Below are 14,023 nucleotides of genomic sequence, written 5' to 3'. Positions count from 1 at the left end.
TCAACACTATACATGTTAACTACTACAGCGACTGAAATGACTGCAACACTTAATAAAGAGCTGTAGTTAGTTTCAGAATGGGTGGCAAGGAATAAGTTACTCCTAAATATTTCTAAAACCAAAAGCATTGTATTTGGGACAAATCATTCACTAAACCCTAAACCTCAACTCAATCTTGTAATAAATCATGTGGAAATTGAGCAAGTTGAGGTGGCTAAACTGCTTGGAGTAACCCTGGATTGTAAAACGGTCATGGTCAAAACATATTGATACAACAGTAGCTAAGATGGGGAGAAGTCTGTCCATAATAAAGCACTGCGCTGCCTTCTTAACAACAAGGCAGGTCCTACAGGCCCTAGTTTTGTCGCACCTGGACCACTGCTCAGTCGTGTGGTCAGGTGCCACAAAAAGGGCCTTAGGAAAATTGCAATTGGCTCAGAACAGAGCAGCAGGCCTGGCCCTTGATTTACACAGAGAGCTAATATTAATAATATGCATGCCCTGGCTCAAAGTGGTTGACTTTATCACTACTTGTATTTGTGAGAGGTATTGACATGTTGAATGCACCGAGCTGTCTGTTTAAAAAACTAGCACACCCATGTATACCCCACAAGACATACCACAAGAGGTCTCTTCGCAGTCCCCAAGTCCAGAACAGACTATGGGAGGCGCACAGTAGTACATAGAGCCATGACTACATGGAACTCTATTCCACATCAAGTAAAGAATGCATTCAGGGAAATTTGATTTTTTTTAAAGAAAAGAAAAAGACACCTTATGGAACAGCGGGGACTGTGAAGCAACACAAACATATGCATACGCACTATACACACACATGGATTTTGTATTGTAGATATGTGGTAGTGGTGGAGTAGGGGCCTGAGGGCACACCATGTGTTGTGAAATCTGTGAATGTATTGTAATGTTTTTAAAATTGTAGAACTACCTTAATTTTGCTGGACCCCAGGAAGAGTAGCTGATGGGGATCCATAATAAATACAAATGTGATACTGAAGCCCAGGGACATTATACCTGCTTTCTATCAAACACTTTTTCTAGCATAGGCCTTAGGCTTAACGCACAGCACCAGCTTGTGTCATATGAAGTGCAGTGTACCTTGAGCGTTGCTTTAGTACACTACCACGCTGTGTTCTGCCCCGAGCTGAGCAAAAACACTTTCTGTAGGAATGCTCATGCAAATATTGACCTTCAATTAGAGAGTGCAGCGGAGAAACAGATGCCCTTGCATGGCTTTGCAGTACGGAGGTCTCAGCAGAAAAAACTGAATATACATAAACACATACATACCTACAGATAGAGTAGACAAACACAAACCTACGGTGGAAATATCCCAAAACCGCCCGCCCGCCCGCCCGCGCACACAACACACACACACACTTGTTTTACTATTCTTGTGGAGCCAAAACAATTGATTCCCATTCAGTGCAAGAGGCATCACTACAGTACCTGGTTCGAATCCAGGCTGTATCACATCCGGCCGTGAATGGGAGACCCATAGGGCGGCGCACAACTGGCCCAGTGTCGTCCGGATTTGGTCGGGGTAGGCCGGCACTGTAAATAAGAATTTGTTCTTAACTGACTGGCCTAGATAAATAAAGGTTAAATTAAAAAAATGGACACCTACTCATTCAAGAGTGTGCAAAGCTGACATCAAGGCAAATAGTGGATATTTGAAAAATGTTAAATATATTTTGATTTGTTTAACACTTACATGATTCCATATGTGTTATTTCATAGTTTTGATGTCTTCACTACTTTTCTTCAATGTAGAAAATAGTAAAAAATTAAGGAAAACCCTGGAATGAGTAGGTGTCCAAACTTTTGACTGGTACTGTATAGTGTCCATCCGGTCTAATCACACACCATTATATATTATGTGAGTATTGGTAGGTTTTTATGACTGCACTGTTGGAGCTAGAAACAAGCATTTCACTGCACCTGCAATAAGATCTGCAAATCTGTGTAAGCGACCAATAAACTTTGATTTGACCCCTAACCTAATTCTAACCCTAAAATAGCCTTTTTCAATGTGAGGACCTGTCTAACGTCCCCACAAGGATAGTCAACAAAAAAAGCACACAAAAATATATCTGCAATACATCTTAAATATACTGTACCTTAAAGCCCAAATATACTCAAACCAGAGATGCGGAGGCGGGTAAACGCGCTAAAATGTCATTCACACACTTTTTTTGTTTTTCGCGACCGTTTACCCACCTTTCCTGGAAAAATGCATTGAAAGTATAGGGAGGGTTACTTTAAACACCGCGATCAGCATTTATCCACATATTTTAATAACACTACATCCCTGCTCACAACCCCATGTGCACAGATATTAAGTAAATAACCACACACACACACACACAATCTATTTCTGTGTGCTGTTGAATAGGGTGACGAGCGCATGACCTTCCATAGTGATGGCAGTCCAGTCCACCACCCTCCTGCATAATTCAAAGCAGGGTCATTCCATGTAATTTCAGCAAGCCATGACACTCCCACCATCTCAGATGGTTCCGAAATCATTTCTGTAGTTCGAAACATAAGACAGGCATTCCGGAAACATTATTTTGTTGAACAGAGAAATTAAGATAATTGATAGGATTTATAATATTCAGTTGAGGTCAGAGGTTTACATAGACCTTAGCCAAATACATTTAAACTCAGTTTCACAATTCCTGCCATTTTATCCTAGGTGAAATTCCATGTCTTAAGTCAGTTAGGATCACCACTTTAGTTTAAGAACGTGAAATGTCAGAATAATAGTAGAGGAAATTATTTATTTCAGCTTTTATTTCATCACATTCCCACTGGGTCAGAAGTTTACATACACTCAATTAGTATTTGGTAGCATTGCCTTTACAATGTTTAACTTGGGTCAAATGTGTTGGGTGGCCTTCCACAAGCTTACCACAATAAGTTGGGTGAATTTTGGCCCATTCCCCCTGACAGAGCTGGTGTAACTGAGTCAGGTTTGTAGGCCTCCTTGCTCACGCACACTTTTTCAGTTCTGCCCACCAATCTTCTATAGGATTGAGGTCAGGGCTTTGTGATAGCCTTGTTGTCCTTAAGCCATTTTGCCACAACTTTGGAAGTATGTTTGGGGTCATTGTCCATTTGGAAGACCATTTGTGACCAAGCTTTAACTTCCTGACTGATGTCTTGAGATGTTGCTTCAATATATCCACATAATTTTCCTCCCTCATGATGCCATCTATTTTGTGAAGCGCACCAGTCCCTCCTGCAGAAAAGCACCGCAACAACATGATGCCCGGTGCTTCACTGTTGGGATGGTGTTCTTCGGCTTGCAAGCGTCCCCCTTTTTCCTCCAAACATAATGATGGTCATTATGTCCAAACAGTTTTATTACCGTTTCATCAGACAAGAGGACATTTCTCCAAAAAGTACGATCTTTGTCCCCATGTGCAGTTGCAAACTGTTTATGGCGGTTTTGGAGCGGAGGCTTCTTCCTTGCTGAGCGGCCTTTCCGGTTATGTCGATATAGGGCTTGTTTTACTGTGGATATAGATACTTTTGTACCGGTTTCCTCCAGCATCTTCACAAGGTCCTTTGCTGTTGTTCTGGGATTGATTTGTACTTTTTGCACCAAAGTACATTCATCTCTAGGAGACAGAACGCGGAGCGGTTTTATTCTGTATATATGAATTACAAAATCAGCCTTTACTTAAATCATGTTTCTAGTCTATTGCATAGTTACAATGTGCAATCATTGATGTCCCAGAAGCAGGAGTGGTAAACACTGTTGAAGTGTACAATTGTAATACATACATGCAGACATAGCATCATTCAAGGAATGGAGTTTGTTACACCTGGTATTGGATATGACTGAAAAAAAAACATGCTAAATAGTGATTTTCGTAAATGAATTTAACCAAGAAATATGCACAATCGTTTGTCTCTACACTAACATATTCCTCTCAATTGTACATTTTTTGTTTGAGTCGTTATAACTACCTAAATTAGCTTCCACCGTAATGTTTTGTAAGCCATCTTTGCTGAAAAAAAGTCACCAGGGGTGGGTGACTCGTCAAATTCGTTATTGGAACCACTCGATATGATAGGCCATATAAAAACCTTGGGACCCAAATGCATAAGGAGTGCTCCATCTGCCCCTTGTGGTGGTCTGGAGCAATGAAGCCGTGACGCTGGGTACCGCTAAGTCCCGCGGTGTAAGCTCGCAACTTTTAAAGGAGGAACCACTGTAGGCTCGCATGGTCAAGGCATCCATGACCCAACATTGAATTGACAGTGGTGATGTTCTGGGGACTTGGGTTGGAGAAGGGCTGAATGGCTCCAAAAGAAGCTGAGAGGTATTAGAAGCCTTCAGCCTTACATGTAGAGGTGTGTTGGTGACATGCAAATGCAGGGATTTTTCTGTCATTGTAATCCTTGGGTGTGAAAATAAACTACTTTTCGGGATGGAAAAACACTGTCAACTTAAACCGTGTTGAATATAAAAAAGAGACCTATATATTTTTTAAAATAATATTATCTTTCAAAACTAACAATCATCAAAATAAAAGCTAGACAGTGAGGGAGAATTGAACATTCTCAAAACAATGAATTTAGCCGTATTGATTTTGTTATTATGTTTGAGCATAAGATTAGCTTTAAAACGGCAACATTTTCGCTCAGCTCCATGGCAAAAATGTGAAGAATTGCAGGACATACTGAACAAAAATATAAACGCAACATGCAACAATTTCAATGATTTTACAGAGTTACAGGTCATATAAGGAAATCCGTCAACTGAAATAAATTCATTTGGCCCTAATACAGATATGCATCGGTTGGTCACAGATGCCTTAAAGAAAGGATCAGAAAAACAGTCAGTATCTGGTGTGACCACCATTTTTCCTCTAGTGCGACATCTTTTTGTTTAATTTAACCTTTATTTATCTACAATGACGGCCTAGGAACAGTGGGTTAACTGACTTGTTCAGGGGCAGAATGACAGACTTTTACCTTGGGGATTCGATCTAGCAACCTTTCGGTTACTGGCCCAATGCTCTAACCACTAGGCTACCTGCCACCCCTCCACCCCTTGCCTCTCCTTCGCATAGAGTTGATCAGGCTGTTGATTATGGCCTGTGGAATGTTGTCCCACTCATCTTCAATGAGTGTCACCCATTGAGCAAACGTGCTCAATGGGGGACCTGTCTGGTGATGCAGGCCATTGAAGAACTGGGACATTTTCAGCTTCCAGGAATAGTGTACAGATCCTTGCGACATGGAGCCATGCATTATCATACTGAAACATGAGGATCTCAGCACTGTCTCTGTGCATTCAAATTGCCATTGATAATATGCATTTATTTATTTATTTAACCCTTATTTTACCAGGTAAGTTAACTGAGAACACATTCTCATTTACAGCAACAACCTGGGGAATAGTTACAGGTGAGAGAAGGGGGTGATGAATGAGCCAATTGGAAGTTGGTGATGATTAGGTGGCCAGATTGAGAATTTATCCAGAACACCGGGGTTAACACCCCTTCTCTTACGATAAGTGCCATGGGATCTTTAGTGACCACAGAGAGTCAGGACACCCGTTCAAAGTCCCATCCGAAAGACGGCACCCTGCACAGGGCAATTTCCCTAGTCACTGCCCTGGGGCATTGGGATATTTTTTTTTTAGACCATAATAAAGAGTGCCTCCTAATAGCCCTCCAAAACCACTTCCAGTAGCATCTGGGTCTCCCATCCAGGGACCGACCAGGGCCAACCCTGCTTAGCTTCAGAGGCAAACCAGCAGTGGGGTGGTATGCTGCTGGCAATTGTGTTTGTTGTCCATTGCTTATGCCTGCCCAAACCATAATCCCACCACCACGGGGCACTCTGTTCACGGGCACTCTGTTCACAACGTTGACATCAGCAAACCACTTGCCCACACGACGCCAGTCATCTGCCCGGTACAGTTGAAACCGGGATTCATCCTTGAAGAGCCCACTTCTCTAGCGTGCCAGGGGCCATCGAATGTGAACATTTGCCCACTGAAGTCAGTTACCATGCCGAACTGCAGTCAGGTCAAGACCCTGGTGAAGACGACGAGCTCGCAGATGAGCTTCCCCGAGACGGTTTTTGCAGACATGTTTTGGTTGTGCAAACCCACAATTTCATCAGCTGTCTGGGTGACTGGTCTCAGACGATCCCATAGGTGAAGAAGCCGAGTGTGAAGGTCCTGGGCTGGTGTGATTACATGTGGTCTGCGGTTGTGATGCCGGTTGGACGTACTGCCAAATTCTCTGAAATGAAGTTGGAGGCGGCTTATAGTAGAGAAATTAACATTTAATTATCATCTGGCAACAGCTCTGGTGGACACAGTCAGCAGTCAGTGAACACAGTCAGCATGCTAATTGCACTCTCCCTCAAAACATCTGTTGCATTGTGTGTGCATTGCACATTTTAGAGTGCACCTTTTATTGTCTATGTAAGTATCATGCTGTTTAATCAGCTTCTTGATATGTTACACCTGTCAGGTGGATGGATTATCTTGGCAAAGGAGACATGCTCACCAACAGGAATGTAAACAAACTTGCACAACTTGAGAGAAATGTTTTTTGTGCTTATGGAAAATATCTGGGATCTTTTATATTTCAGCTCATGAAACACAAGGTTTATCTATACTTTACATGTTGCGTTTATATTTTTGATGCCCTTTATCTACTCCCCCAGAGTCAGATGAACTCGTGGATACCATTTATATATGTCTGTGTCCAGTATGAAGGAAGTTATAGGTAGTTTCGCAAACCAATGCTAATTAGCGTTAGCGCAATGATTGGAAGTCTATCGGTATCTGCTAGCAGAGATATAAAAATGGTATCCGCGAGTTCATCTGACTCTGGGGGAGTAGATAAAGGGAATCAAAAATATAGAAATAAAGGGCCTCATTGCCAAAATCCCGAAGTATCGCTTTATAAAACTGAAAACAATCTTCTCAGCTCTATGGAGAAAATTGTAGCATTGCAAAAATGCAAAAATGTCTCTACAATGCCAAGATGAGAGTGTAAGATAAATGTAGCTGTGACAATTGGTTGACTGCGCCCATTGCCACACCCCGTCACTCCCACCACCGACCCTACAAATGTGTGGTTGGGTTGCACCAACATGGATTAACCCTTAAAACGGTGTTAAATCAAGGTTTATCTATCAATCTAAACTAACTATAAACCTAGTTTTACATTGTCATTGTTCAATGTAATACTTCTTCTAAAATAAGTTTAATTGACTTCAAACCAAGATCAAATGTAATATTTTTTGCTCCATTGTTATAAAATGAAATTTAAATTGAGTTTAGAGATGAAATCTAAAACTGCCACTGGAGGAGGTTCAAAGTATCAGTGCATTTTTTTTTACCTTTTCACGCTTGAGTTCCAAATATCTAACGGTCGCCCCTGCAATGAGTTTTCTTTTATGCGCATGATGTCAGAATGCACTCACTGTTCCAAAATGTGATTGTTGCACAACAGGGCAGTTAACCCCCACTGATCTCAAACCAAGGCATGATGCCTGCTAATTATCTATAGCTGTTACAACTTGTCAATTTCAAATGATTTTCTGACTAAGTTTTATTTCATAATAACAGTGTGAATTGAGGTGTGTTCCACCTCCTCATATGATATATGTAAATACTTTTTTGAATGTTGTACTGATTATGATGAGCTAATGTTAAGCTAACGATTTGGCCTTTATGGCAATGTACTCTTATAATCTCCACCCAGCACAGCCAAAAGGGGACTGGCCACCCCTCAGAGCCTGGTTCCTCTATAGGTTTCTGCCTTCCTAGGGAGGTTTTTCTAGCCAATGTGCTTCTACATCTGCATTGCTTGCTGTTTGGCATTTTAGGCCGAGTTTCTGTATAAACACAATCTGCTGATGTAAAAAGGGCTTTAAAAATACAGTTAATTTGATTAAATTGGCAGCTGTGTGTGGCGCCATGTTTGTTGACATCATGCAATGCATTCTGGTTGTCACAAAAGTCGGTCAGACCAAAGATGTTATCACAAAACGAGGTGAAGGGATGGTTCACTCGTCTTTCGAGTAAACCTCCGTAAGTGAATGAAGGAAGTGAATGATGGTAGACGACACACCCCCTTCAACATGCATACTGCAAAACAGACCCATCTCATCTTGTAACCACTTATCTTTGGTGGTTGCGGAAAAACAAACATGGGTGGTGTGCACAAACTACCCATCGTCAGATTACTTTAGATTTTTAGAAAGCGTTTTACTAAATTATTTAGATCACTGGTGAGCTCACCCGTGATGAACTGTAAATAGTAATTGCTATTAGCTAATTCATATTATGGTTTCTGTCAGCCGAGAGTTAGCTAAATATGACTGCTTGTGTTAGGTCACTCTATCCTCAGTTAGTGCAATGACTAATGTAGCCTACGTTTTCCGGTTTAGGTGAGAACTGTGTTATGCTGTCGCTACTTCTGTGAATGTCTTAACATTGCATCCAAAAATAAACTGCTCACATTGACGTAACGCTGTAAAGACTATTTGTGCAAAATGTTTGTGAAAAACTGTGGCCAGCTAAAAACGCTGACTGTTGCATCAATCGTAACTGGACATTCTAAATAAATGTTCTCATCACACCGGTTTGAGCATATGCTGCAGGGACCACTCTGGAATGATCACACCGGAGAGTTCTTACGTGTCAAAAGGGTTAAATTATGTATTTCCACCCTATGAGGTTGAAATAAAACTTAAAATTGTGAAAATGATGATTGTCCTTTCTGTGTAACTCTCAGCCTGTTCAGGGTGGGATGGAACTTTTGGCGCACATATTGACATCACAACAGACCAATGACGGTTCATCTGTATAAAGGGGTGAGCTCTAGACTTGCCTGTGTACCCAGACTCCTTGCAAACGCTACGCCACGCCCACCGACGTCAGTTTCTTCTCCGCAATGAGTCTGGATCTGAGTACATCTCCGACCCTTTACCGAATGCTAACACATTCGGGGCCGTCTGATTAGTCCAGAAACCAATGGGTTGGGCTAGAGCCAGAAAACATGTGGGTAAAGCGGCAGTTTGAAAATTCGTTATGGCTTTGATACTGGTTAGAGACAATCAAATCGCTGATTAATTTGTTTTGTACAACACCCCTCATCACCACAAACGACTTCAATGATGGCAGTCTTAGAATAAAGTATGTAGGGAACGACAGAACAGCAGAAGAATGTAGTGTGAGTCAGGCTAGCTCTAGACCATCCTTTCAGCCAATCAGGGCTGTGTAAATAAATATCTTCAAATTTGTTTCCTAAAGCCCACACGAAATAATAAACACACAAACTACTGATTAAAAGTTTTAGAACACCTACTCATTCAACGGTTTTTCTTTATTTTTAATATATTTTCTACATTGTAGAATAATAGTGAAGACAACAAAACACATATGGAATCATGTAGGAACCAAAAAAGTGTTAAATTAAAAATGTATATTTGAATAGCCACCCTTTGCCTTGATGACAGCTTTGCATACTCTTGGCATTCTCTCAACCAGCTTCATGAGGTAGTCACCTGGAATGCATTTCAATTATTAGGTGTGCCTTGTTAAAAGTTAATTTGTGGAATTTCTTTCCTTCTTAACTTCTTGGGGCTATGTGGGACGCTAGCGTGCCACCCGTGGTGCACCCTATCAACAGCAGGTGCATTTCAAGAGCGGCAAATTTGAAACCAAATAAATGTCAAAATTCAAATTTTTCAAACATACAACTATCTTACACCCTTTGAAAGATAAACATCTCTAACCACGTTGTCCGATTTCAAAAAGGTTTTACGGCGAAAGCATAAAGTTAGATTATGTTAGGAGAGTACATTGACAATAGCTGTGTGTAATGTTTTGTCAATTCAAAGACCGGGTCACCAAAAGCATAAAACCAGCTAAAATGATGCACTAACCTTTTACAATCTCCATCAGATGACACTCCTAGGACATCATGTTAGACAATGCATGCATTTTTAGTTCTATCAAGTTCATATTTATATCCAAAAACAGCGTTTTACTATGGCATTGATGTTGAGGAAATCGTTTCCCTCCAATAACCGGCAGTCAAGTCAGCACCACAAATTAAATAATTAAAATTAGAAAACATTGGTAAAATATTATATTGTCATTTAAAGAATTATAGATTTACATCTCTTGAACGCAATCAACTTGCCAGATTTAAAAATAACCTTACTGGGAAAATCACACTTTGCAATAATCTGAGCACTGCGCCAAGAAAAATATGCTTTGCTATACAGACAAACGGCCATGTTGGAGAGATCTAAAATCGAAAATACTATGTAAATAATCCATTACCTTTGATTCTCTTCATCAGATGTCACTTCCCGGAATCCCAGGTCCATAACGAATGTAGTTTTGTTCAAAAAAGCTCATCATTTATAGCCAAAAAGATCCGTGTTGTTAGCACATGATCTAAGCCAGCCGGACTTCTCGTCATGAACGAGGGGAAAAAATATATTTACGTTCGTTCAAACATGTCAAACGTTGTATAGCATAAATCATTAGTGCCTTTTTTAACCAGAACATGAATAATATTCAAGGTGGACGAATGCATTCTCTTTTATAACGTATTGGAACGAGGGTACCCAACATGAACTCGCGCCAGAGTCTAATCGGCCATCACCGTTCCATGGCTCTTGTTCGGTCAGATCTCACAGTAAAAGACTCAAAACACTTTGTAAAGGCTGGTGACATCTAGTGGAAGCAATAGGAAGTGCCAAAACATTAATCAACCCCTGTGTGTTTCAATGGCATAGGCTTAAAGGTAATTCAACACATCAGGTATCCACTTCCTGTCAGAAAATGTCTCAGGGTTTTGCCTGCCAAATGAGTTCTGTTATACTCACAGACACCATTCAAACAGTTTTAGAAACTTTAGGGTGTTTTCTATCCATATATAATAAGTATATGCATATTCTAGTTACTGGGTAGGATTAGTAACCAGATTAAATCGGGTAAAAAATTTTATCCAGCCGTGAAAATACTGCCCCCTAGCCCCAACAGGTTAATGCGTTTGAGGCAATCAGTTGTGTTGTGACAAGGTAGGAGGGGTATACAGAAGACAGCCCTATTTGGTAAAAGACCAAGTCCATATTATGGCAAGAACAGCTCAAATATGCAAAGAGAAACAACAGTCCATCATTCACAGATGTAGAAAATAGTAAAAATAAAGAACAAACATTGAATGAGTAGGTGTCCTAAAACTCTTGACCGGTAGTGTATCTTGGAGTTATTTTCATTAAATAAACAGTGATTTACTAGACATACAGTGATGATTTAAAAATACAAAGACTGCATAGGGGTTTTAAGTTCATCAAATGTCAGTGTATTTTTTTTATTTTAACCTTTATCTAACTGTGTAAATACAGTATTTTTGGTGTGATTAACACCATCATTTCCTTTAGCTTATCATGTATGTAAAACTCAACTAGCCAGCAAACTAATTTGACAAATAAGTGAAAACTCACTTTGCTAGCTAGCCAGCAACCAAGCTAGCAATGCGGGTTTGTTTCCACAGAAAAAGAATTAGAACAAATTGCTATGGTGAATCCTTTATGACATGTGATTTGATTTAACCTTAGATTAGGCTTAAAATTAAATTGTGCATCATATATCTGATTAATTATAAACTTACATTTACAAAGTATAGATTAGGTCTAATCTAAGATTAATTTACACCATGTTGGTGCAACCCACCCTGTGCTGCACACACACACACAACCCTGGAGTTAACAATTAAAAGTGAATGTATCTGTTTACATTCTTGGCTCTGTCATATCCTCACATGGTCTTTCCTATCATTGCTACGCAGACGACACACAATTAAATCTTCTCCTTTCCCCCCTTCTGATAACCAGGTGGCGAATCGCATCTCTGCATGTCTGGCAGACATATCAGTGTGGATGACGGATCACCACCTCAAGCTGAACCTCGGCAAGATGGAGCTGCTCTTCCTCCCGGGGAAGGACTGACCGTTCCATGATCTCGCCATCACGGTTGACAACTCCATTGTGTCCTCCTCCCAGAGTGCTAAGAGCCTTGGCATGACCCTGGACAACACCCTGTCATTCTCCGCTAACATCAAGGCGGTGACCCGATCCTGTAGGTTCATGCTCCACAACATTCGCAAAGTACGACCCTTCCTCACACAGGTCCTAATCCAGGCGCTTGTCATCTCCTGTCTGGATTACTGCAACTCACTGTTGGCGGGGCTCCCTGCCTGTGCCATTAAACCCCTACAACTCATCCAGAACGCCGCAGCCCGTCTGGTGTTCAACCTTCCCAAGTTCTCTCACGTCACCCCGCTCCTCCGCACACTCCACTGGCTTCCAGTTGAAGCTCGCATCTGCTACAAGACCATGGTGCTTGCCTACGGAGCTGTGAGGGGAACGGCACCTCCGTACCTTCAGGCTCTGATCAGTCCCTACACCCAAAGGAGGGCACTGCGTTCATCCACCTCTGGCCTGCTCGCCTCCCTACCTCTGCGGAAGCACAGTTCCCGCTCAGCCCAGTCAATGGTGGAACAAGCTCCCTCACGACGCCAGGACAGCGGAGTCAATCACCACCTTCCGGAGACACCTGAAACCCCACCTCTAAGGAATACCTGGGATAGGATAAAGGAATCCTTCTAACCCCCCCCCCCCCAAAAAAAAAGATAGATGTACTATTGTAAAGTGGTTGTTCCACTGGATATCATAAGGTGAATGCACCAATTTGTAAGTCGCTCTGGATAAGAGCGTCTGCTAAATGACGTAAATGTTTATGTCATACAAGCAAACCGAGACAGACAGCATTGCTGTGGGCTGAACATGGTGCACCACAGACAGTAGTGTTAGAGAGACTGGATAACGCATCTGGATTCCACTGGAAACCTTTATAGGGATTCTAAGCGCTTTTTCAGACTATGCGTGTGTGTGTCTGTTTTCACAGACAGAGGCAAGGCTGTGGGGGCTTTTCTGGAGCGTCTCCCATCAGCAGAATTCACTCGGCAGATCCCAGGCACGGCTGGAGGATTTTCCGCCAAAACCCTCTTCCGCTCGTCCCCCCCGTCCCCATCCCCCCCATGAAGCAGAATCCCCCCAGAGCAAGGCACACAGGGGTCCAGCACTGGAAACCACCTAGACGGCTTCCACACAAGCACAAAGGAACACAGACACAGCCTTGCTCACAGCACTGCTACTCTCACAGGGGAGACAGGTTACAGAGGAGTGGAAAACTTGATTGGGAAATAGAGAGATGTGGAGAGATACTGGTGTGGCTCCTGCATGTTTTTAATCACTTCTCCTTTTTTTCTCTGGTATACACACACACAGGCACAGACAGACAGACCTCCCTCACTTAACCACTGAGGTGTGACCAGGCTGAGCCTAAAAAGGACAGGCAGATACCACACATGGGCAGAAAAGAGGGGGTGGGGGAGAAGGGTAGAGGGAGAGAGTGTGGCAAAGAGAAAGAGCAGGGAGTAAGAGGAAAGAGAAAATCGAGAAGAACAGACATTTGAGAAGAACAAATTAGGGAGGTAAAGTACAAGAAAGCTGACATATTTGGTTTTGAAGTTTTGGCTTCGAAACAAGCTTTAAACTTGATTTTTTTTGTTATAAATAAGCACTAAAGATTGCTTTACTTGATTTTCAGCCACTATCTTCACTGAACAGTGTGTCACTCATCAGGAAGTTAAATGTTACAATTAAAATGAACAATGAAGTCTTGTTAAAAAGTTCTGGGACGTTGTGAAAACAGGGTGTACCCTCCAACACACTCAGCTGAGGGCCTGTGTATCCTGGGACCTATAAAACCTCTGTGTCTCTCTGTGTGTGTGTGCGTGTGTGTGTGTGTGCCCCACCACTGAAATGCAACGCCTTGCCTGCAAGACCAATCGATAAATATGAAAGTCATGCATCTGGCCTGATCTCTAAATGCAACACAGAGTGGCCCCAGCACCTCACACAGGAGCAATAAAGCAAC

General features: G+C 41.8%; 1 protein-coding gene across 3 annotated transcripts in view; it reads right to left on the bottom strand.

Annotated features, from left to right (window-relative positions):
* Positions 1-14,023, bottom strand: part of LOC106605009 (transcription factor HIVEP3) — a 92,947-nt gene that overhangs the window by 59,403 nt on the left and 19,521 nt on the right. Inside the window, exon 2 of one of the 3 annotated variants that reach the window (XM_045718289.1) lies at positions 1,468-1,572. The exons of the other annotated variants lie outside the window; for them this stretch is intronic. The gene's annotated coding sequence lies outside the window, so the exon portion shown is untranslated. The remainder of the gene's footprint in view (positions 1-1,467; positions 1,573-14,023) is intronic. 3 annotated transcript variants of the gene reach the window in all.

Source organism: Salmo salar, chromosome ssa05 (genome assembly GCF_905237065.1).
Source record: "Salmo salar chromosome ssa05, Ssal_v3.1, whole genome shotgun sequence".
NCBI lineage: Eukaryota > Metazoa > Chordata > Actinopteri > Salmoniformes > Salmonidae > Salmo > Salmo salar.
Note: the sequence above shows the minus strand (reverse complement) of the source record. Positions and strands in the feature narration are given on the sequence as shown.